Below are 25,230 nucleotides of genomic sequence, written 5' to 3'. Positions count from 1 at the left end.
GAACCACTAATCACCACCACGAGGAGGTTACCCCATGTGACTCTACCCTCCCTAGCAACCGGGACAATTTGGTTGCTAAGGAGACCTTTCTGGAGTCACTCAAGACACCCTGGGCTCTATTTTCGTGAGTGCACAAAGTGCAGCGGAACTCGCTATGAATGTGCGCAACGTCTTATCCAATTTTCTAATGAGAAGTGCGATTTACTTGCCAGCGCAAAGCGCAAGTAGGTATGGGTGGTAGCGTTTGGCTATGCCCATATGACCCATTGCGCTTATGAGTTAAGACATTGTGCTGGACTTAAAATAAGGCCCCAAATGCAATATGTAATTTAATATATTCAGTCTAGCAGTTATCGAACACAAGACATACTTGAACTAACGGGGTCTTAAAATAAAGGATACAGCGAACAGCCAGCGATGCCAACAAACAGTAGAATTAAAAAGCAGAGCGAGAGAGGTTTGAAATGGTTATTGAGGCTGAGTGGGAGAAATGCAAGAGTAAGACTTGTAAATATTCATCCTCATAAACAAGGCGAGGGATTACACACACACACACACACACACACACACACACACACACACACACACACACACACACACACACACACACACACACACACACACACACACAAATATAAATCCTTTGGTTGCCTGAACATTTGATCCTTTTATGAAACATCCTGCTATAAAAAGTTCTCAAAAGCATCTAAACTAGCACCGAGACACACATCACAACACATCAGCACTGATAACACACAAACAAACACGGTCACAAACACACACCACAGGTGACACAGACACTACAAGTGACAAACCATAAAACTGATCACTTGTGAAATCAAACAGGTTTTCAACACTATTCCTACGAAGACAACAGACCCTGATTATTAAATAAACGAAGAGGCGCAAAGCGCAAGTCGAAAGTGGAACCGTTGGGAAGACAGGGGTCCCGTTTGTCACAAACGCTTTCGAGAGCACCTCCGCGATCGGCCACCAGAGATCTGATTCACCTGAGTTCTAATCACCCATGCACCCACATACCGGGCTTGATTAAATTTACAGCTGATTCCCATCCCTGCTCCCTCTATTTAAGCTTCACGCAGTTACACACTCAGGGCGAAGTCTTGTTTGTTCCGGCTACACTACTGAGCGTTCTACTACCATTCCTGTTTGCTTATCTGCCTACCGACCTTGCTTTCCCTGTTGTCTACGATTGATTACTGCCTGCCTACCTGAAACTTGCCTGTCTCTTCGTGATTGCCCTTGCTGCCTGCCCTGACATCCTGCTTCCCTCACAACGCTCCTGCTCTGCCTAGGTTTGCCCTGATTCCCCATTGCCTGACCATTGCCTGCATATATCTGTGAGTTTCAATAAAACACTGCTTATGGATCCCAGCCTACCTGAGTCTCTGTTACACCGTTACATCTGCCGTAAATTACTGGCAGCCCTGTTCAATCAAATCAACACCTAAAAAGAACTTTTTCAGCAGCATGATTGTAATACATCAGTCTGGGAAGGGCTACAAAGCTATTTCAAAGGCTCTGGGACTCCAAAGAACCACAGTGAGAGCCATTCTCTCCAAATGGAGAACACTTGGCACAGTAGTGAACCTTCCCAGAAGTGGCCGACCTTCCAAAATTCTAAAACAAAACTAAAGCAGTTCTGCAAAGAAGAGTGGGACAAACTTCCACCACAGCGTTGTGAAAGACTGATTTCTAGTTATCAGAAGAGTTTGGTTGCAGTTGTTACTATATATATAAATAAATAAATAAAAAAAAAAATATATATATATATATATATATATATATATATATATATATATATATATATATGAAAACTGTGTTTTGTGTTTACTCAGGATGCCTTTGTTTTATGTTATATCTCATTTGAATATCCAAAACAATTTAGTATGAAATATACACAAAAATAGAAGAAATCTGGAAAGGGCAAATACTTTTACTATTTACAATTGTATTTATGATCTATATTTTATTGGTGTTTTTCCACCTGTTGTCGTAGAGTGATTTTTAAGTCACTGCAAAAGAAGCCTGTGGAAGAAATTTGAGAAAGTTAAATGTTTAACACTCCGCTCCACAATTGACCCATTCTCTGTGTCGTGTGCTCGCAAGTCGACAAGTTGTGCTATAAATAAAGTCCCGAGTGTAACGATCGCTCGCTACAAAGTAGAACTTTAGCGCGTCGTCGCGGGAGCTGTCCAGTCCAAAGGTGCTGATCTAATGAAAGAAATAATGATGGATGAGTAAGACGGAGTTTCCGATGTATTAATGCTCAATCACAGAGATTGATGAAAGTGACACGATGAATGCACGTATCGTGAATGCACACGTGTGAATCATAAGGGGCTCTCACGGAGCCTCTTCGGCCGGAAACTGACCAAATGCACACAGAACAGAATTAAAATGACGGACATCAGTATTGAACTACTCAGAATGAATAAGGAATAAAATCCCCACAAAATTCCAGCATAAAGAGAAAATCAATCGGCCAAAACACAATGAATAAAGACAAATGATTGAAGAACTACACATGCCAATCTGGCACTCATTTGTGAAGAAAAGCATTAAAAATATCTCAAATTGAACAGAAGACATGTTCACAAAGGGCCTATTCATGATGATTAGACTAAACAATAAACATCCATCTTTAGAGAGACAGATCACACGTCAGTTTGATGAATATCAGTCAAAATTTCATTAAATGGGAAATTCTTGAACACGCAACATTCCTATAGGAAATATGAAAATATGTAAATTACTTAAATTAATTAGCAGTCTATCTCAGGAGACGCATCAGTTAATGGTGTGAAGTTAAACGTTCAACTGACAAACGACTCCCACAAGTCAGTTTTATTATGCGCCTGTTGTCCGATTTACTGACAAATGACTCCCGCGAGTCAATGTTTTATTATGCACCTGTTGTCCGATTTACTGACAAACGACTCCCACGAGTCATTGTTTTCAAACGACTCCCGCGAGTCAATGTTTTACTATGCGCCTGTTGTCCGATTTACTGACAAATGACTCCCGTGAGTCATTGTTTTACTATGCACCTGTTGTCCGATTTACTGACAAACGACTCCCACGAGTCATTGTTTTCAAACGACTCCCGCGAGTCATTGTTTTATTATGCGCTTGATGTCTGACTTACTGACAAACGACTCCCGCGAGTCAATGTTTTATTATGCACCTGATGTCCGATTTACTGACAAAGACTCCCGCGAGTCATTGTTTTATTATGCGCCTGTTGTCCGATTCACTGACAAACGACTCTCGCGAGTCATTGTTTTATTATGCGCCTGTTGTCCGATTCACTGACAAACGACTCTCGCGAGTCATTGTTTTAATATGCGCCTGTTGTCCGATTCACTGACAAATGACTCTCGCGAGTCATTGTTTTATTATGCGCCTGTTGTCCGATTTACTGACGAATGACTCCAGCGAGTCATTGATTTATTACGCGCCTGTTGTCCAATTCACATACAAATGACTCCCGCGAGTCATTGTTTTATTATGCGCCTTTTGTCCGATTTACTGACAAATGACTCCCGCGAGTCATTGATTTATTATGCGCCTGTTGTCCGATTCAGTGACAAATGACTCTCGCGAGTCATTGTTTTATTATGCGCCTGTTGTCTGATTTACTGACAAATGACTCTCGCGAGTCACTGTTTTATTATGCGCCTGTTGTCCGATTTACTGACAAATGACTCCCGCGAGTCGTTGTTTTATTATGCGCCTGTTGTCTGATTTACTGACAAATGACTCTCGCGAGTCACTGTTTTATTATGCGCCTGTTGTCCGATTTACTGATAAATGACTCCCGCAAGTCGTTGTTTTATTATGCGCCTGTTGTCCGATATACTGAAAAATGACTGCCGCGAGTCACTGTTTTACTATGCGCCTGTTGTCCGATTTACTGACAAATGACTCCCGTGAGTCATTGTTTTACTATGCACCTGTTGTCCGATTTACTGACAAACGACTCCCACGAGTCATTGTTTTCAAACGACTCCCGCGAGTCATTGTTTTATTATGCGCTTGATGTCTGACTTACTGACAAACGACTCCCGCGAGTCAATGTTTTATTATGCGCCTGATGTCCGATTTACTGACAAAGACTCCCGCGAGTCATTGTTTTATTATGCGCCTGTTGTCCGATTCACTGACAAACGACTCTCGCGAGTCGTTGTTTTATTATGCGCCTGTTGTCCGATTTACTGACAAATGACTCTCGCGAGTCATTGTTTTATTATGCGCCTGTTGTCCGATTTACTGACGAATGACTCCAGCGAGTCATTGATTTATTAAGCGCCTGTTGTCCAATTCACATACAAATGACTCCCGCGAGTCATTGTTTTATTATGCGCCTTTTGTCCGATTTACTGACAAATGACTCCCGCGAGTCATTGATTTATTATGCGCCTGTTGTCCGATTCAGTGACAAATGACTCTCGCGAGTCATTGTTTTATTATTCGCCTGTTGTCTGATTTACTGACAAATGACTCTCGCGAGTCACTGTTTTATTATGCGCCTGTTGTCCGATTTACTGACAAATGACTCCCGCGAGTCGTTGTTTTATTATGCGCCTGTTGTCCGATTTACTGACAAATGACTCTAGCGAGTCACTGTTTTATTATGCGCCTGTTGTCCGATTTACTGAAAAATGACTCCCGCGAGTCGTTGTTTTATTATGCGCCTGTTGTCTGATTTACTGACAAATGACTCCCGCGAGTCACTGTTTTATTATGCACCTGTTGTCCGATTTACTGATAAATGACTCCCGCGAGTCGTTGTTTTATTATGCGCCTGTTGTCCGATTTACTGACAAATGACTCTCGCGAGTCACTGTTTTATTATGCGCCTGTTGTCCGATTTACTGATAAATGACTCCCGCAAGTCGTTGTTTTATTATGCGCCTGTTGTCCGATATACTGAAAAATGACTGCCGCGAGTCACTGTTTTATTATGCACCTGATGTCCGATTTACTGACAAATGACTCCTGCGAGTCACTGTTTTATTATCGCCTGTTGTCCGATTTACTGACAAATGACTCCGCGAGTCATTGTTTTATTATCGCCTGTTGTCCGATTTACTGACAAATGACTCCGCGAGTCATTGTTTTATTATGCGCCTGTTGTCCGATTTACTGACAAATGACTCCCGCGAGTCATTGTTTTATTATGCGCCTGTTGTCCGATTTACTGACAAATGACTCCGCAGTCATCTGTTTTCAAAGACTCCGAGTCATTGTTTTATTATCGCCTGTTGTCCGATTCACTGACAAATGACTCTCGCGAGTCATTGTTTTATTATCGCCTGTTGTCCGATTTACTGACAAATGACTCTCGTGAGTCATTGTTTTATTATCGCCTGTTGTCCGATTTACTGACAAATGACTCCAGCGAGTCATTGTTTTATTATCGCCTGTTGTCCGATTTACTGACAAATGACTCTCGCGAGTCATTGTTTTATTATGCGCCTGTTGTCCGATTTACTGACAAATGACTCCCGCGAGTCGTTGTTTTATTATGCGCCTGTTGTCTGATTTACTGACAAATGACTCTCGCGAGTCACTGTTTTATTATGCGCCTGTTGTCCGATTTACTGATAAATGACTCCCGCGAGTCGTTGTTTTATTATGCGCCTGTTGTCTGATTTACTGACAAATGACTCTCGCGAGTCACTGTTTTATTATGCGCCTGTTGTCCGATTTACTGATAAATGACTCCCGCAAGTCGTTGTTTTATTATGCGCCTGTTGTCCGATATACTGAAAAATGACTGCCGCGAGTCACTGTTTTATTATGCACCTGATGTCCGATTTACTGACAAATGACTCCTGCGAGTCACTGTTTTATTATGCGCCTGTTGTCCGATTTACTGATAAATGACTGCCGCGAGTCATTGTTTTATTATGCGCCTGTTGTCCGATATACTGAAAAATGACTGCCGCGAGTCACTGTTTTATTATGCGCCCGTTGTCCGATTTACTGACAAATGACTCCTGTGAGTCATTGTTTTATTATGCGCCTGTTGTCCGATTTACTGACAAATGACTCTCGCGAGTCACTGTTTTATTATGCGCCTGTTGTCCGATTTACTGACAAATGACTCCCGCGAGTCGTTATTTTATTATGCACCTGTTGTCCGATATACTGACAAATGACTCCCGCGAGTCAATGTTTTATTATGCGCCTGTTGTCTGATTTACTGACAAACGACTCCCACAAGTCAGTTTTATTATGCGCCTGTTGTCCGATTTACTGACAAATGACTCCCGCGAGTCAATGTTTTATTATGCGCCTGTTGTCCGATTTACTGACAAATGACTCCCGTGAGTCATTGTTTTACTATGCACCTGTTGTCCGATTTACTGACAAACGACTCCCACGAGTCATTGTTTTCAAACGACTCCCGCGAGTCAATGTTTTATTATGCGCCTGATGTCTGACTTACTGACAAACGACTCCCGCGAGTCAATGTTTTATTATCGCCTGATGTCCGATTTACTGACAAAGACTCCGCGAGTCATTGTTTTATTATCGCCTGATGTCCGATTTACTGACAAACGACTCCCGTGAGTCATTGTTTTATTATCGCCTGTTGTCCGATTTACTGACAAACGACTCCCTCGAGTCATTGTTTTATTATGCGCCTGTTGTCCGATTTACTGACAAAGGACTCCCGCGAGTCATTGTTTTATTATGCGCCTGTTGTCCGATTTACTGACAAATGACTATCGCGAGTCAATGTTTTATTATGCGCCTGTTGTCCGATTTACTGACAAACGACTCCCGCGAGTCATTGTTTTATTATGCGCCTGTTGTCCGATTTACTGACAAACGACTCCCGCGAGTCAATGTTTTATTATGCGCCTGTTGTCCGATTTACTGACAAACGACTCCCGCGAGTCGTTGTTTTATTAAGTGCCTGTTGTCCGATTTACTGACAAACGACTCTCGCGAGTCAATGTTTTATTATGCGCCTGTTGTCCGATTTACTGACAAATTACTCTCGTGAGTCGTTGTTTTATTATGCGCCTGTTGTCCGATTTACTGACAAACGACTCCCACAAGTCATGTTTTATTATGCGCCTGTTGTCCGATTTACTGACAAATGACTCCCGTGAGTCATTGTTTTACTATGCACCTGTTGTCCGATTTACTGACAAACGACTCCCACGAGTCATTGTTTTCAAACGACTCCCGCGAGTCATTGTTTTATTATGCGCCTGATGTCTGACTTACTGACAAACGACTCCCGCGAGTCAATGTTTTATTATGCGCCTGATGTCCGATTTACTGACAAAGACTCCCGCGAGTCATTGTTTTATTATGCGCCTGTTGTCCGATTTACTGACAAACGACTCCCGCGAGTCATTGTTTTATTATGCGCCTGTTGTCCGATTTACTGACAAAGGACTCCCGCGAGTCAATGTTTTATTATGCGCCTGTTGTCCGATTACTGACAAATGACTCACGCGAGTCAATGTTTTATTATGCGCCTGTTGTCCGATTTACTGACAAACTACTCTCGCGAGTCAATGTTTTATTATGCGCCTGTTGTCCGATTACTGACAAATGACTCACGCGAGTCAATGTTTTATTATGCGCCTGTTGTCCGATTTACTGACAAACTACTCTCGTGAGTCAATGTTTTATTATCGCCTGTTGTCCGATTACTGACAAATGACTCTCGCGAGTCATTGTTTTATTATGCGCCTGTTGTCCGATTTACTGACAAACGACTCTCGCGAGTCAATGTTTTATTATGCGCCTGTTGTCCGATTACTGACAAATGACTCACGCGAGTCAATGTTTTATTATGCGCCTGTTGTCCGATTTACTGACAAATGACTCCCGCGAGTCGTTGTTTTATTATACGCCTGTTGTCCGATTTACTGTCTGATTCACGAACAAATGTCTCTCATGCTGCATTTTTATATGTAGCCCAATTCATGAACAAACCACTCGTTAATTAGTTTCATGAACTTACAGTAAGGTATTGGTTTGAATCAGTCTGACAAATGCTAACGAAAACTCACTGAATCAGTCACATTAGTGGGTAATAAATGAACATTTGACTCACTAACAAACGTTAAAGTCTTTTAGTCACCTCTGATTCGAATGAAGCAAGACAGGTTTTGTGTAACACACGAAATAAAGAGGCTTCACTACAAAAACAGATTTCTGTAGGAAACACTGGCATCATAAGCTCTTAATTGTGACGCCTTGCGATTCGGTTTGGAATTTGATTGAGACTCCCCGAATTGGAAGCTAATCGAATCGTGAATTCCAATGATTCCCTCCGCTACAGGAGAGTTGGGAATCAATGTTCTGTTCATACCAGACAACCCATGTATCAAATTCAACCACACACCACAATAATTCTCACATTACAGCAAGAAACAGTGATGTGATGTGCTTGAAGCAACTCCTCTGAAAATCAAATAAGAATTAACAGTGACCTCGCATAAAAAAAGACACATAAGCAAAGTGATTGCATAACACTCCTCACTTGTGTGGCGCAACCAATTCACACTAGAACAAATTAATGCCAAGGTTACGCAACAATGGCACATTAGAAAAAAGTAATGGGAGAGATTGTGTTTGAACAGGAGCAGAGAAGAGAGGAGGTGAGAGGAGCTTGTGAATGCTCACACATGAAACCCACCGCCAAAATAATATTCTGTACATACACGTCCTTTACATGCACGCGTGTCCTTCAAAAGCTATTATACAAATGGTGTTATGAAGGGGGAGATGAAGTGTTGAAAAGCACAGGATGAGAAAGTGCTTTACACATTATTTTAATATTCCAACCTTACTTAACCGTGACATTGTAGCTGCTAAAGGCTTATTGCCGAAGTCTTCTTTAACATTGTAGAGAAATCAAAATATGCTCAAAACAATTGATCGAACAGTCTTCATTTTAGTAGTGTTTGCAAAGACAAGCATCACTGTAACTATTGCTCATACATACGGGCAAATTCTCTAAACAGTTGCATCACATTTGCATGCGTTATTTCAGTGCAAAAGCCTGCATCTTATTCACTAACCACAATAATCTAGTTTAAAGAGGCGAAATAGGCAAAGAAATTCTTCCTTGGGCCTTTTTTACGTAAACACTTACTTTCTATGTAAATTTGGCTAATTATAGATAGCACTTTATGCACAAAGTGCTGTGTGATTTGCACGCCGCAATCAACATTGCACTATTACAACCTGGGGAAAGCAGGCGATAAACTCTTTTTTTTAACAGAGATACTCAAGTGCATTTTATATCGATCAATATGTTTTCAATAGATTCAGAAGTCTAGCTTCATGTAAAAATACAAAAATTGAACATTTTCAAGGAAAAGGCCAGTAATGACCACACAGAACACTTTAACAATCACCTAGCAACCACCCAGAATACCCTAGCAACCATCCATAACTACCTAACAACCACCTAGCAATGCTCTAGCGCTCACTCAGAACACCTTTGTAACCAATATTCTAGCAACCACTGTAAAAACCCTAGCATCTACCTAGCAACGCTTCAGAGACCACCCAGAACACCCTAGCAACCACTTAGTAATGCTCTAGAGACCATCCAGAGCACCCTTGTAACCACCTGGCAATGTTCTAATGACCACTCAGAACACCCTAGCAACACTTTAATAACTACCTTAAACACCCTAACAACACTCTAGCGACGATTCAGAACACCATATCAACATTCTAGCTACACCCAAAAAACCCTAGTAATGACCTAGCAACGCTCTAGGGACCATTTAGAACACCCTAGCAACACTCTAGCGACAACCCAAAACACCGTAGCAACCACTTAGTAATGATCTAGCGACCATCCAAAACACCCTAGTGACCACTTGGCAATGTTCTAGTGACCACTCAGAACACCCTAGCAACAATTTAGCAACTACCTTAAACACCCTAACAACATTACAGCGACCATTCAGAACACCCTATCAACATTCTAGCTACACCCAAAAAAACCCTAGTAATGACCTAGCAACGCTCTAGGGACCATTTAGAACACCCTAGCAACACTCTAGCGACCATTCAGAACACCCTATCAACATTGTAGCTACACCCAAAACACCCTAGTAATGACCTAGCAACGCACTAGGGACCATTTAGAACACCCTAGCAACACTCTAGCGACCACCCAAAACACCCTAGCAACCACTTAGTAATGCTCTAGCGACATCCAGAAAATCCTAGTGATCACCTGGCAATGTTCTAGTGACCACTCAGAACACCCTAGCAACACTTTAGCAACTATCCAAAACACCCTAACAAAACTCTAGCGACCATTCAGAACACCCTATCAACATTGTAGCTACACCCAAAACACCCTAGTAATGACCGAGCAACGCACTAGGGACCATTTAGAACACCCTAGCAACACTCTAGCGACCACCCAAAACACCCTAGCAACCACTTAGTAATGCTCTAGCGACATCCAGAAAACCCTAGTGATCACCTGGCAATGTTCTAGTGACCACTCAGAACACCCTAGCAACACTTTAGCAACTATCCAAAACACCCTAACAAAACTCTAGCGACCATTTAGAACACCCTATCAACATTGTAGCTACACTCAAAACACCCTAGTAATGACCTAGCAACGCACTAGGGACCATTTAGAAAACCCTAGCGACCACCCAAAACACCCTAGCAACAAGATTTAAATGCTAGAGCATCACTATCTGGTTGCTAGGTTGCTCTGAACACTCTAGCGACCACCCGAAACACCCTAGCAACAAGATTTAAATGCTAGAGCATCACTATCTGGTTGCTAGGTTGCTCTGGATGGTTGCTAATGCATTGCTGGCTGGCCACCACTCAGAGAACCCTAGCTACCAGCTAACAATGCATTAGCAACCATTCAGAGCAACCTAGCAACCAGATAGTGATGCTCTAGCACCACCCAGAAGATCCTAAGAACCAGCTAGCAATGCATTAGTAAGCAACAATCCAGAACACACCAGCAACTACAGAACATCCACTAAAAAATACTTTAAGATGCAACTTTTGCACATGCAAATAAGAACAATTTCTTCAGAACACATTGAAAATATATATATATATATTATGTTATTGTGATTAAATTGATGATTTTGATCATCAAACATTTAGAAAATGTTGATCAATGCAACACAACTCCGTCACCAGAACACAACAGTTTGTTTTATAAGCGCAGTAAAGCTCATCTATATATTTGCACATGAGTGCATCTCACATGTAAACAGGAAGTGTTGCGGTGTAAACATCTCCAAGCAGAGCACTGATTAACTTGAATCATTTACTCAAGCAACACACCATTAATAAAGACACATGTGAGCGCTGTGAGCACCTGATGATCACCTGCTGACTGATTTCATGAGCTTTTCAGCTGAATGTTACGTCACTGTCCATTATTCGTCTCACTGTACTAACACAGGGGTTTGAGATGTCCCCACCCAGATGAATTATGAGTAACACATACTGACATTATTAAACTCTCTCTCTCTCTCTCTCTCTCTCTCTTTCTCTCTCATAAAAGCACAGACGTGATGCTGTGAAGGACGAGATTGCACGAAAACAGTTTCAGATAGAAAATGGTCATCGTTCACTGAATGCATATTAATGGTGTTCAGTTTAGAGCGGTTCAGGTTGTACTCCAAAAGCCCAGAAGAGGATTAGCATTTCATGGGGATGTTCCAATGGGCTTTTATAATGCCAGCTACTAGTTTCATTTTCCCAAATGCACACAATCATCTTCACATGACAGTAGATGAGATACCCGCACCTGCTCTGTGATCGCGGCGATGACAGCGACGCATGTACGGGTGGATCCGGGTTTACGATAATGACAGCGCAGATGTTTGACCGCTACGATGAGCATCTGTCAGCCAATCAGAAACAACATCAGGTGCACAGCTGCCATAAAGTGACACTCACGCAGAAGCAATGGAATTATGAGGCATTATTTACCATAAACACACCACTGAGAATTCACATCTGCTGCTGTCAGGACACATATTCATTGAACGTGTCTCTATAGCGCATTTAAACCTGCGGACGAATCTCATTAAATGGACCCGTGAGAAAAAGTAAATAATCGTCAAAATATTAGTAACGACAGTCTTGACCAACACACAATATGTATCGTTTGAAACCTTTGAAGTTCTACTTTACAATGCATGTAGACATTATGAACAAAACTGAACAGGTTTTGAAATTTGCAGATAAATCAGAAGTGTTCCATTTTTTCCCTAAAATGTTCCATAATTTATGAACAATGTTGCGCTGTATGTATTATTGCAATCAGTAGAAATATCAAACTCGTCAAATATTCATGTGTCATATGTCGTTGGAAAGCTCTTAAAGAGTAAAATACAACCAGACTATTTGTTTTACTCACAGATAAAAATATAGCGAGTAACAGCTAAATATATGTCTTTGACTATTATGTTGGTGTTGCTTGTATGCTGCGGTTTTGATTATAACTTCACTAAAATAAATGGAACATAAAATATCACATATGATAATTTAGAGTCTGTGATTATCTTTCAAACGAGTCCACACACAAGATAATCAGATGTATAGATCATTAGATAATCCACATGAAGCACAATGTTACATATGACCACCAGGAGATGGCGCCAAATACACGACACAGACTCAATGATGACTCAAATGACACAGAATGAAACTCATTCTGTGAAATCTCATGACTAAAATCATGTCTGCATGCTATGCAAACCTTTAGTCATTGTTGTGTTTGCATGTGTAATTAGTTCTTATGTACAATTATTATCTTTTATTTGTTTGGAGATGTTTTTGGACACTATGATTAATTATATTTGTAATGTTATAACTTTTGATTGATTTGTCGTACCAACACAAAACATTTTCTCAGATACAGTCGACATGATTGAGAACAAAATAAAAGCAGCTTTTCTGAGCCACTTTATTTACAACCAGAGATAAATAATGAGAAATCAGAGAAATATGGAAAATGGAAAATATTTGGCTAAATTTGTTTTGTGATTTTTCTGCAGTATCTTCGGCCGAGAGTATCAGAATGTGTCATACTCTATAACCTAAAAAAAATATACACGGACCCTCCTTGTTTGGTTTAGTTTTTAAAGTCTTTATCTTTGGAGTTTGGACACAGTTGCAGTATCTTTTGAAAGAGACACTTTGGGCTTTATTTCCCAAGTTTCAGAATTAATATATATTGTTATTTATTAAAGTTAGAGAAGCTGAAGTTTATAGTAATGGAAATATTTTGTGCTGAACATGTTTTTATAATCTAATAAAACAATAATTAAAGTGCCAAGACACCCCAGAAATAAAATGTTCTCAAAGTTACGTTTCAAATTTGAAGATGATCGAATAATAAATGAGGTTCCTGCAGCTTTAATCTCTGTAAAATCTCTGGAAGTGTTCAGAGTAAAATTAAGGCTCCGCCTCTCAAGACGACACTAAATCTGACGGCACTGCTCGACTATTATGAATAAAACTACGCCACAGTTTAAAAACAGACTTTAGAGACGGGCTGGTTTTGTTTATGAGACTCTAATATATCAGATCATATACAGTTTTACAACATGAATGCTGCTCATATACAGAGTGTGTGTGTGTGAGTGTGTGTGAGTCGGTGTGTGTGTGTGTGTGTGTGTGTGTGTGTGTGTGTGTGTGTGTGTGTGTGTGTGTGTGTGTGTGTGGCTACACAGATTTTAATATCTGTGAGGGTTTGAGAAAGTGTTTGGTAGTGGTGGTCCATGGGAGAATTTTCCGAAGAGACTGAAGTGTAAATTAATATTGACAAAACATGCTCCCTTTACAGTGGAAAATATTGCAGTAGTTTACCATCATATTTTTCATGCAAATATGCACAGACATGCACCTACACTCTCCCTGAATTACTCTCATGAGCCAGTTCTTCTGAATCTACAGTGTAAAACATACAGTGGCAAGAAGAAGTATGTGAACCCTTTGGAATTATATGCATTTATGTATATATTTGTCTTAAAATCGTGTTTGATCTTCATCTAAGTTACAATAATGAACAAACACAATCAGTTTTAACTAATAACACACACACATTATTGTATTGTTTTTGTACACATTGAATACATCATTCAAACAGTCACAGTGTTGGTTGGAAAAAGTAAGTGAACCCCATAGGCTAATGATGTCAATGTCAGGAGTTGGCAAACCTGGCAACCAATTAATGAAATGAGATTGTAGGTTTGGGTTTGAGCTACTTTGAATTATAAAAATCACTAGAAAAATGTCTAGTTTGTCATTTATAGACAAACTATAAACTGTCTATAATCTCTCTAGAAGTGGCCGTTAGATATTCATCTGTCCACAGTTACACAAACTGTCTATAAATGGAGATGATTTAGTACTATAGGTACTCTCACTAGAAGTGGCCGTTAGATATTCATCTGTCCACAGTTAGACAAACTGTCTATAAATGGAGGTGATTTAGTACTATAGGTACTCTCACTAGAAGTGGCCGTTAGATATTCATCTGTCCACAGTTAGACAAACTGTCTATAAATGGAGGTGATTTAGTACTATAGGTACTCTCTCTAGAAGTGGCCGTTAGATATTCATCTGTCCACAGTTAGACAAACTGTCTATAAATGGGGGTGATTTAGTACTATAGGTACTCTCACTAGAAGTGGCCGTTAGATATTCATCTGTCCACAGTTAGACAAACTGTCTATAAATGGAGGTGATTTAGTACTATAGGTACTCTCTCTAGAAGTGGCCGTTAGATATTCATCTGTCCACAGTTAGACACACTGTCTATAAATGGAGGTGATTTAGTACTATAGGTACTCTCACTAGAAGTGGCCGTTAGATATTCATCTGTCCACAGTTAGACAAACTGTCTATAAATGGGGGTGATTTAGTACTATAGGTACTCTCTCTAGAAGTGGCCGTTAGATATTCATCTGTCCACAGTTAGACAAACTGTCTATAAATGGAGGTGATTTAGTACTATAGGTACTCTCTCTAGAAGTGGCCGTTAGATATTCATCTGTCCACAGTTAGACAAACTGTCTATAAATGGAGGTGATTTAGTACTATAGGTACTCTCTCTAGAAGTGGCCGTTAGATATTCATCTGTCCACAGTTAGACAAACTGTCTATAAATGGAGATGATTTAGTACTATAGGTACTCTCACTAGAAGTGGCCGTTAGATATTCATCTGTCCACAGTTAGACAAACTGTCTATAAATGGAGATGATTTAGTACTATAGGTACTCTCACTAGAAGTGGCCGTTAGATATACATCTGTCCACAGTTAGACAAACTGTCTATAATTGGAGGTGATTTAGTACTATAGGTACTCTCTCTAGAAGTGGCCATTAGATATTCATCTGTCCACAGTTAGACAGACTGTCTATAAATGGAGATGATTTAGTACTATAGGTACTCTCACTAGAAGTGGCCGTTAGATATTCATCTGTCCACAGTTAGACAAACTGTCTATAAATGGAGATGATTTAGTACTATAGGTACTCTCTCTAGAAGTGGTCGTTAGATATTCATCTGTTCACAGTTAGACAAACTGTCTATAAATGGAGGTGATTTAGTACTATAGGTACTCTCTCTAGAAGTGGCCGTTAGATATACATCTGTCCACAGTGAGACAAACTGTCTATAAATGGGGGTGATTTAGTACTATAAGTACTCTCACTAGAAGTGGCCATTAGATATTCATCTGTCCACAGTTAGACAAACTGTCTATAGATGGAGATGATTTAGTACTATAGGTACTCTCACTAGAAGTGGCCGTTAGATATTCATCTGTCCACAGTTAGACAGACTGTCTATAAATGGAGGTGATTTAGTACTATATGTACTCTCACTAGAAGTGGCCATCCTGTCAAGATGACTCAAAGGGAACACCGCAGAATGCTCAATGAGGTATAGAAGAGCCCTTGAGTGACAGATAAAGATTGTAGGACTCATTGGAACTGGTTAACATCTCTGTTCATGAGTCTATTATACAGAAAACATTAAACAGGTATGGTGTTCATGGCAGGACATCATGAAGGAAGCCGCTACTTTCCAACAAAAACATTGCTGCGTGTTTTTCTTGCCACTGTACAGTGCGACCAGTGAAATTCGATTCCCCAATGATTGACTAACGAGCGAACACTTTTTAGTGATAAATGTGTAGTCAAAGATACTCATAAGTTGTGTTGTAATCAGTGGGATCTAATCAAAACAAAAAAAGAATGAGTGAAATATGTCATCACATTTTTTGCTTGCTTAGAATTGTATTTATAATAATAGTTAGGATGAATTATTGGATTGCATTCATCAATGGTCAGCCGATATGAGTTTTTTAATGGCAGATACCGATGCCAATATCCAGAGAGCAAGGTGGCAGATAGGCCGATATAATACCCAAATATATCACAATTTAATATAGTAAAAATATATATACATAAACATTTTTTTGAGGAGGATGCATCGCTCTGGTCTCCATCTCGGGTGTCTAAATGTGTGTGAAACTATGCGTGCATAAAGCCAAAATTCTGAGCAAAATTGAGGGTTTTGTGTAAGCCTCCCTTTATGTTGCCATCCCTCGCTCGCCCTGATGATGTCATACATGATGGTCTTCTCATCTCTTCCCACATCCATTTACATGTTGGCCCGACGCTGCTGTGTCCCGCACTGATCTTAAACCCAGATTAGATTTCACCTTTGATAGTCCAGCGCATCGCTCATCTGCCCCGCGGGTTTTACAATCAGAGTACTGCGAGACATGGAGCCGCATCAGAGATCAACGCTCATGCAGATGATGAGTTAAAGGGACATTCATGTGCTTGTATAATTAAACAGAACTATTACAAAGAGAAGAACTGGTAAAAAAAAAACAGTGAAGTGTTGAAAAGCACAGGATGAGAAAGTGCTTTACACATTATTTTAATATTCCAACCTTACTTAACCGTGACATTGTAGCTGCTAAAGGCTTATTGCCGAAGTCTTCTTTAACATTGTAGAGAAATCAAAATATGCTCAAACCAATTGATCGAACAGTCTTCATTTTAGTAGTGTTTGCAAAGACAAGCATCACTGTAACTATTGCTCATACATACAGGCAAATTCTCTAAACAGTTGCATCACATTTGCATGCGTTATTTCAGTGCAAAAGCCTGCATCTTATTCACTAACCACAATAATCTAGTTTAAAGAGGCGAAATAGGCAAAGAAATTCTTCCTTGGGCCTTTTTTTACGCAAACACTTACTTTCTATGTAAATTTGGCTAATTATAGATAGCACTTTATGCACAAAGTGCTGTGTGATTTGCACGCCGCAATCAACATTGCACTATTACAACCTGGGGAAAGCAGGCGATAAACTCTTTTTTTTAACAGAGATACTCAAGTGCATTTTATATCGATCAATATGTTTTCAATAGATTCAGAAGTCTAGCTTCATGTAAAAATACAAAAATTGAACATTTTCAAGGAAAAGGCCAGTAATGACCACACAGAACACTTTAACAATCACCTAGCAACCACCCAGAATACCCTAGCAACCATCCATAACTACCTAACAACCACCTAGCAATGCTCTAGCTCACTCAGAACACCTTTGTAACCAATATTCTAGCAACCACTGTAAAAACCCTAGCATCTACCTAGCAACGCTTCAGAGACCACCCAGAACACCCTAGCAACCACTTAGTAATGCTCTAGAGACCATCCAGAGCACCCTTGTAACCACCTGGCAATGTTCTAATGACCACTCAGAACACCCTAGCAACACTTTAATAACTACCTTAAACACCCTAACAACACTCTAGCGACGATTCAGAACACCATATCAACATTCTAGCTACACCCAAAAAACCCTAGTAATGACCTAGCAACGCTCTAGGGACCATTTAGAACACCCTAGCAACACTCTAGCGACAACCCAAAACACCATAGCAACCACTTAGTAATGATCTAGCGACCATCCAAAACACCCTAGTGACCACTTGGCAATGTTCTAGTGACCACTCAGAACACCCTAGCAACAATTTAGCACCTACCTTAAACACCCTAACAACATTACAGCGACCATTCAGAACACCCTATCAACATTCTAGCTACACCCAAAAAAACCCTAGTAATGACCTAGCAACGCTCTAGGGACCATTTAGAACACCCTAGCAACACTCTAGCAACCACCCAAAACACCCTAGCAACCACTTAGTAATGATCTAGCGACCATCCAAAACACCCTAGTGACCACTTGGCAATATTCTAGTGAGCACTCAGAACACCCTAGCAACAATGTAGCAACTACCGTAAACACCCTAACAACATTATAGCGACCATTCAGAACACCCTATCAACATTCTAGCTACACCCAAAACACCCTAGTAATGACCTAGCAACACTCTAGGGACCACCCAAAACACCCTAGCAACCACTTAGTAATGCTCTAGCGACCATCCAAAACAACCTAGTGACCACCTAGCAATGTTCTAGTGACCACTCAGAACACCCTATCAGCATTCTAGCTACACCAAAAACACCCTAGTAATGACCTAGCAATGCACTAGGGACCATTTAGAACACCCTAGCAACACTCTAGCGACCACCCAAAACACCCTAGCAACCACTTAGTAATGCTCTAGCGACATCCACAAAACCCTAATGATCACCTGGCAATGTTCTAGTGACCACTCAGAACACCCTAGCAACACTTTAGCAACTATCCAAAACACCCTAACAAAACTCTAGCGACCATTCAGAACACCCTATCAACATTGTAGCTACACCCAAAACACCCTAGTAATGACCTAGCAACGCACTAGGGACCATTTAGAACACCCTAGCAACACTCTAGCGACCACCCAAAACACCCTAGCAACCACTTAGTAATGCTCTAGCGACATCCAGAAAATCCTAGTGATCACCTGGCAATGTTCTAGTGACCACTCAGAACACCCTAGCAACACTTTAGCAACTATCCAAAACACCCTAACAAAACTCTAGCGACCATTTAGAACACCCTATCAACATTGTAGCTACACCCAAAACACCCTAGTAATGACCGAGCAACGCACTAGGGACCATTTAGAACACCCTAGCAACACTCTAGCGACCACCCAAAACACCCTAGCAACCACTTAGTAATGCTCTAGCGACATCCAGAAAACCCTAGTGATCACCTGGCAATGTTCTAGTGACCACTCAGAACACCCTAGCAACACTTTAGCAACTATCCAAAACACCCTAACAAAACTCTAGCGACCATTTAGAACACCCTATCAACATTGTAGCTACACTCAAAACACCCTAGTAATGACCTAGCAACGCACTAGGGACCATTTAGAAAACCCTAGCGACCACCCAAAACACCCTAGCAACAAGATTTAAATGCTAGAGCATCACTATCTGGTTGCTAGGTTGCTCTGAACACTCTAGCGACCACCCGAAACACCCTAGCAACAAGATTTAAATGCTAGAGCATCACTATCTGGTTGCTAGGTTGCTCTGGATGGTTGCTAATGCATTGCTGGCTGGCCACCACTCAGAGAACCCTAGCTACCAGCTAACAATGCATTAGCAACCATTCAGAGCAACCTAGCAACCAGATAGTGATGCTCTAGCACCACCCAGAAGATCCTAAGAACCAGCTAGCAATGCATTAGTAAGCAACAATCCAGAACACACCAGCAACTACAGAACATCCACTAAAAAATACTTTAAGATGCAACTTTTGCACATGCAAATAAGAACAATTTCTTCAGAACACATTGAAAAATATATATATATATATTATGTTATTGTGATTAAATTGATGATTTTGATCATCAAACATTTAGAAAATGTTGATCAATGCAACACAACTCCGTCACCAGAACACAACAGTTTGTTTTATAAGCGCAGTAAAGCTCATCTATATATTTGCACATGAGTGCATCTCACATGTAAACAGGAAGTGTTGCGGTGTAAACATCTCCAAGCAGAGCACTGATTAACTTGAATCATTTACTCAAGCAACACACCATTAATAAAGACACATGTGAGCGCTGCGAGCACCTGATGATCACCTGCTGACTGATTTCATGAGCTTTTCAGCTGAATGTTACATCACTGTCCATTATTCGTCTCACTGTACTATCACAGGGGTTTGAGATGTCCCCACCCAGATGAAATATGAGTAACACATACTGACATTATTAAACTCTCTCTCTCTCTCTCTCTCTCTCTCTCTCTCTCTCTCATAAAAGCACAGACGTGATGCTGTGAAGGACGAGATTGCACGAAAACAGTTTCAGATAGAAAATGGTCATCGTTCACTGAATGCATATTAATGGTGTTCAGTTTAGAGCGGTTCAGGTTGTACTCCAAAAGCCCAGAAGAGGATTAGCATTTCATGGGGATGTTCCAATGGGCTTTTATAATGCCAGCTACTAGTTTCATTTTCCCAAATGCACACAATCATCTTCACATGACAGTAGATGAGATACCCGCACCTGCTCTGTGATCGCGGCGATGACAGCGACGCATGTACGGGTGGATCCGGGTTTACGATAATGACAGCGCAGATGTTTGACCGCTACGATGAGCATCTGTCAGCCAATCAGAAACAACATCAGGTGCACAGCTGCCATAAAGTGACACTCACGCAGAAGCAATTGAATTATGAGGCATTATTTACCATAAACACACCACTGAGAATTCACATCTGCTGCTGTCAGGACACATATTCATTGAACGTGTCTCTATAGCGCATTTAAACCTGCGGACGAATCTCATTAAATGGACCCACGACAAAAAGTAAATAATCGTCAAAATATTAGTAACGACAGTCTTGACCAACACACAATATGTATCGTTTGAAACCTTTGAAGTTCTACTTTACAATGCATGTAGACATTATGAACAAAACTGAACAGGTTTTGAAATCTGCAGATAAATCAGAAGTGTTCCATTTTTTCCCTAAAATGTTCCATAATTTATGAACAATGTTGCGCTGTATATATTATTGCAATCAGTAAAAACATCAAACTCGTCAAATATTCATGTGTCATATGTCGTTGGAAAGCTCTTAAAGAGTAAAATACAACCAGACTATTTGTTTTACTCACAGATAAAAATATAGCGAGTAACAGCTAAATATATGTCTTTGACTATTATGTTGGTGTTGCTTGTATGCTGCGGTTTTGATTATAACTTCACTAAAATAAATGGAACATAAAATATCACATATGATAATTTAGAGTCTGTGATTATCTTTCAAACGAGTCCACACACAAGATAATCAGATGTATAGATCATTAGATAATCCACATGAAGCACAGTGTTACATATGACCACCAGGAGATGGCGCCAAATACACGACACAGACTCAATGATGACTCAAATGACACAGAATGAAACTCATTCTGTGAAATCTCATGACTAAAATCATGTGTGCATGCTATGCAAACCTTTAGTCATTGTTGTGTTTGCATGTGTAATTAGTTCTTATGTACAATTATTATTTTTTATTTGTTTGGAGATGTTTTTGGACACTATGATTAATTATATTTGTAATGTTGTAACTTTTGATTGATTTGTCGTACCAACACATAAAAAATTCTCAGATACAGTCGACATGATTGAGAACAAAATAAAAGCAGCTTTTCTGAGCCACTTTATTTACAACCAGAGATAAACAATGAGAAATCAGAGAAATATGGAAAATGGAAAATATTTGGCTAAATTTGTTTTGTGATTTTTCTGCAGTATCTTCGGCCGAGAGTATCAGAATGTGTCATACTCTATAACCTAAAAAAAAATATACATGGACCCTCCTTGTTTGGTTTAGTTTTTAAAGTCTTTATCTTTGGAGTTTGGACACAGTTGCAGTATCTTTTGAAAGAGACACTTTGGGCTTTATTTCCCAAGTTTCAGAATTAATATATATTGTTATTTATTAAAGTTAGAGAAGCTGAAGTTTATAGTAATGGAAATATTTTGTGCTGAACATGTTTTTATAATCTAATAAAACAATAATAAAAGTGCCAAGACACCCCAGAAATAAAATGTTCTCAAAGTCACGTTTCAAATCTGAAGATGATCGAATAATAAATGAGTTCCTGCAGCTTTAATCTCTGTAAAATCTCTGGAAGTGTTCAGAGTAAAATTAAGGCTCCGCCTCTCAAGACGACACTAAATCTGACGGCACTGCTCGACTATTATGAATAAAACTACGCCACAGTTTAAAAACAGACTTTAGAGACGGGCTGGTTTTGTTTATGAGACTCTAATATATCAGATCATATACAGTTTTACAACATGAATGCTGCTCATATACAGAGTGTGTGTGTGTGAGTGTGTGTGAGTCGGTGTGTGTGTGTGTGTGTGTGTGTGTGTGTGTGTGTGTGTGTGTGTGTGTGTGGCTACACAGATTTTAATATCTGTGAGGGTTTGAGAAAGTGTTTGGTAGTGGTGGTCCATGGGAGAATTTTCCGAAGAGACTGAAGTGTAAATTAATATTGACAAAACATGCTCCCTTTACAGTGGAAAATATTGCAGTAGTTTACCATCATATTTTTCATGCAAATATGCACAGACATGCACCTACACTCTCCCTGAATTACTCTCATGAGCCAGTTCTTCTGAATCTACAGTGTAAAACATACAGTGGCAAGAAGAAGTATGTGAACCCTTTGGAATTATATGCATTTATGTATATATTTGTCTTAAAATCGTGTTTGATCTTCATCTAAGTTACAATAATGAACAAACACAATCAGTTTTAACTAATAACACACATTATTGTATTGTTTTTGTACACATTGAATACATCATTCAAACAGTCACAGTGTTGGTTGGAAAAAGTAAGTGAACCCCATAGGCTAATGATGTCAATGTCAGGAGTTGGCAAACCTGGCAACCAATTAATGAAATGAGATTGTAGGTTTGGGTTTGAGCTACTTTGAATTATAAAAATCACTAGAAAAATGTCTAGTTTGTCATTTATAGACAAACTATAAACTGTCTATAATCTCTCTAGAAGTGGCCGTTAGATATTCATCTGTCCACAGTTACACAAACTGTCTATAAATGGAGATGATTTAGTACTATAGGTACTCTCACTAGAAGTGGCCGTTAGATATTCATCTGTCCACAGTTAGACAAACTGTCTATAAATGGAGGTGATTTAGTACTATAGGTACTCTCACTAGAAGTGGCCGTTAGATATTCATCTGTCCACAGTTAGACAAACTGTCTATAAATGGAGGTGATTTAGTACTATAGGTACTCTCTCTAGAAGTGGCCGTTAGATATTCATCTGTCCACAGTTAGACAAACTGTCTATAAATGGGGGTGATTTAGTACTATAGGTACTCTCACTAGAAGTGGCCGTTAGATATTCATCTGTCCACAGTTAGACAAACTGTCTATAAATGGAGGTGATTTAGTACTATAGGTACTCTCTCTAGAAGTGGCCGTTAGATATTCATCTGTCCACAGTTAGACACACTGTCTATAAATGGAGGTGATTTAGTACTATAGGTACTCTCACTAGAAGTGGCCGTTAGATATTCATCTGTCCACAGTTAGACAAACTGTCTATAAATGGAGGTGATTTAGTACTATAGGTACTCTCTCTAGAAGTGGCCGTTAGATATTCATCTGTCCACAGTTAGACAAACTGTCTATAAATGGAGGTGATTTAGTACTATAGGTACTCTCTCTAGAAGTGGCCGTTAGATATTCATCTGTCCACAGTTAGACAAACTGTCTATAAATGGAGGTGATTTAGTACTATAGGTACTCTCACTAGAAGTGGCCGTTAGATATTCATCTGTCCACAGTTAGACAAACTGTCTATAAATGGAGATGATTTAGTACTATAGGTACTCTCACTAGAAGTGGCCGTTAGATATTCATCTGTCCACAGTTAGACAAACTGTCTATAAATGGAGATGATTTAGTACTATAGGTACTCTCACTAGAAGTGGCCGTTAGATATACATCTGTCCACAGTTAGACAAACTGTCTATAATTGGAGGTGATTTAGTACTATAGGTACTCTCTCTAGAAGTGGCCATTAGATATTCATCTGTCCACAGTTAGACAGACTGTCTATAAATGGAGATGATTTAGTACTATAGGTACTCTCACTAGAAGTGGCCGTTAGATATTCATCTGTCCACAGTTAGACAAACTGTCTATAAATGGAGATGATTTAGTACTATAGGTACTCTCTCTAGAAGTGGTCGTTAGATATTCATCTGTTCACAGTTAGACAAACTGTCTATAAATGGAGGTGATTTAGTACTATAGGTACTCTCTCTAGAAGTGGCCGTTAGATATTCATCTGTCCACAGTTAGACAAACTGTCTATAAATGGGGGTGATTTAGTACTATAGGTACTCTCACTAGAAGTGGCCATTAGATATTCATCTGTCCACAGTTAGACAAACTGTCTATAGATGGAGATGATTTAGTACTATAGGTACTCTCACTAGAAGTGGCCGTTAGATATTCATCTGTCCACAGTTAGACAGACTGTCTATAAATGGAGGTGATTTAGTACTATATGTACTCTCACTAGAAGTGGCCATCCAGTCAAGATGACTCAAAGGGACCACCGCAGAATGCTCAATGAGGTATAGAAGAGCCCTTGAGTGACAGATAAAGATTGTAGGACTCATTGGAACTGGTTAACATCTCTGTTCATGAGTCTATTATACAGAAAACATTAAACAGGTATGGTGTTCATGGCAGGACATCATGAAGGAAGCCGCTGCTTTCCAACAAAAACATTGCTGCGTGTTTTTCTTGCCACTGTACAGTGCGACCAGTGAAATTCGATTCCCCAATGATTGACTAACGAGCGAACACTTTTTAGTGATAAATGTGTAGTCAAAGATACTCATAAGTTGTGTTGTAATCAGTGGGATCTAATCAAAACAAAAAAAGAATGAGTGAAATATGTCATCACATTTTTTGCTTGCTTAGAATTGTATTTATAATAATAGTTAGGATGAATTATTGGATTGCATTCATCAATGGTCAACCGATATGAGTTTTTTAATGGCAGATACCGATGCCAATATCCAGAGAGCAAGGTGGCAGATAGGCTGATATAATACCCAAATATAACACAATTTAATATAGTAAAAATATATATACATAAACATTTTTTTGAGGAGGATGCATCGCTCTGGTCTCCATCT

At 39.8% G+C, this 25,230-nt stretch overlaps 1 protein-coding gene across 1 annotated transcript in view; it reads right to left on the bottom strand.

Moving 5' to 3' along the window:
- The window catches only part of LOC127660790 (adhesion G protein-coupled receptor A3-like), a 222,840-nt gene that overhangs the window by 48,584 nt on the left and 149,026 nt on the right, over positions 1–25,230 (bottom strand).

Source organism: Xyrauchen texanus, chromosome 20, assembly GCF_025860055.1.
Source record: "Xyrauchen texanus isolate HMW12.3.18 chromosome 20, RBS_HiC_50CHRs, whole genome shotgun sequence".
NCBI classification, from domain to species: domain Eukaryota; kingdom Metazoa; phylum Chordata; class Actinopteri; order Cypriniformes; family Catostomidae; genus Xyrauchen; species Xyrauchen texanus.
Note: the sequence above shows the minus strand (reverse complement) of the source record. Positions and strands in the feature narration are given on the sequence as shown.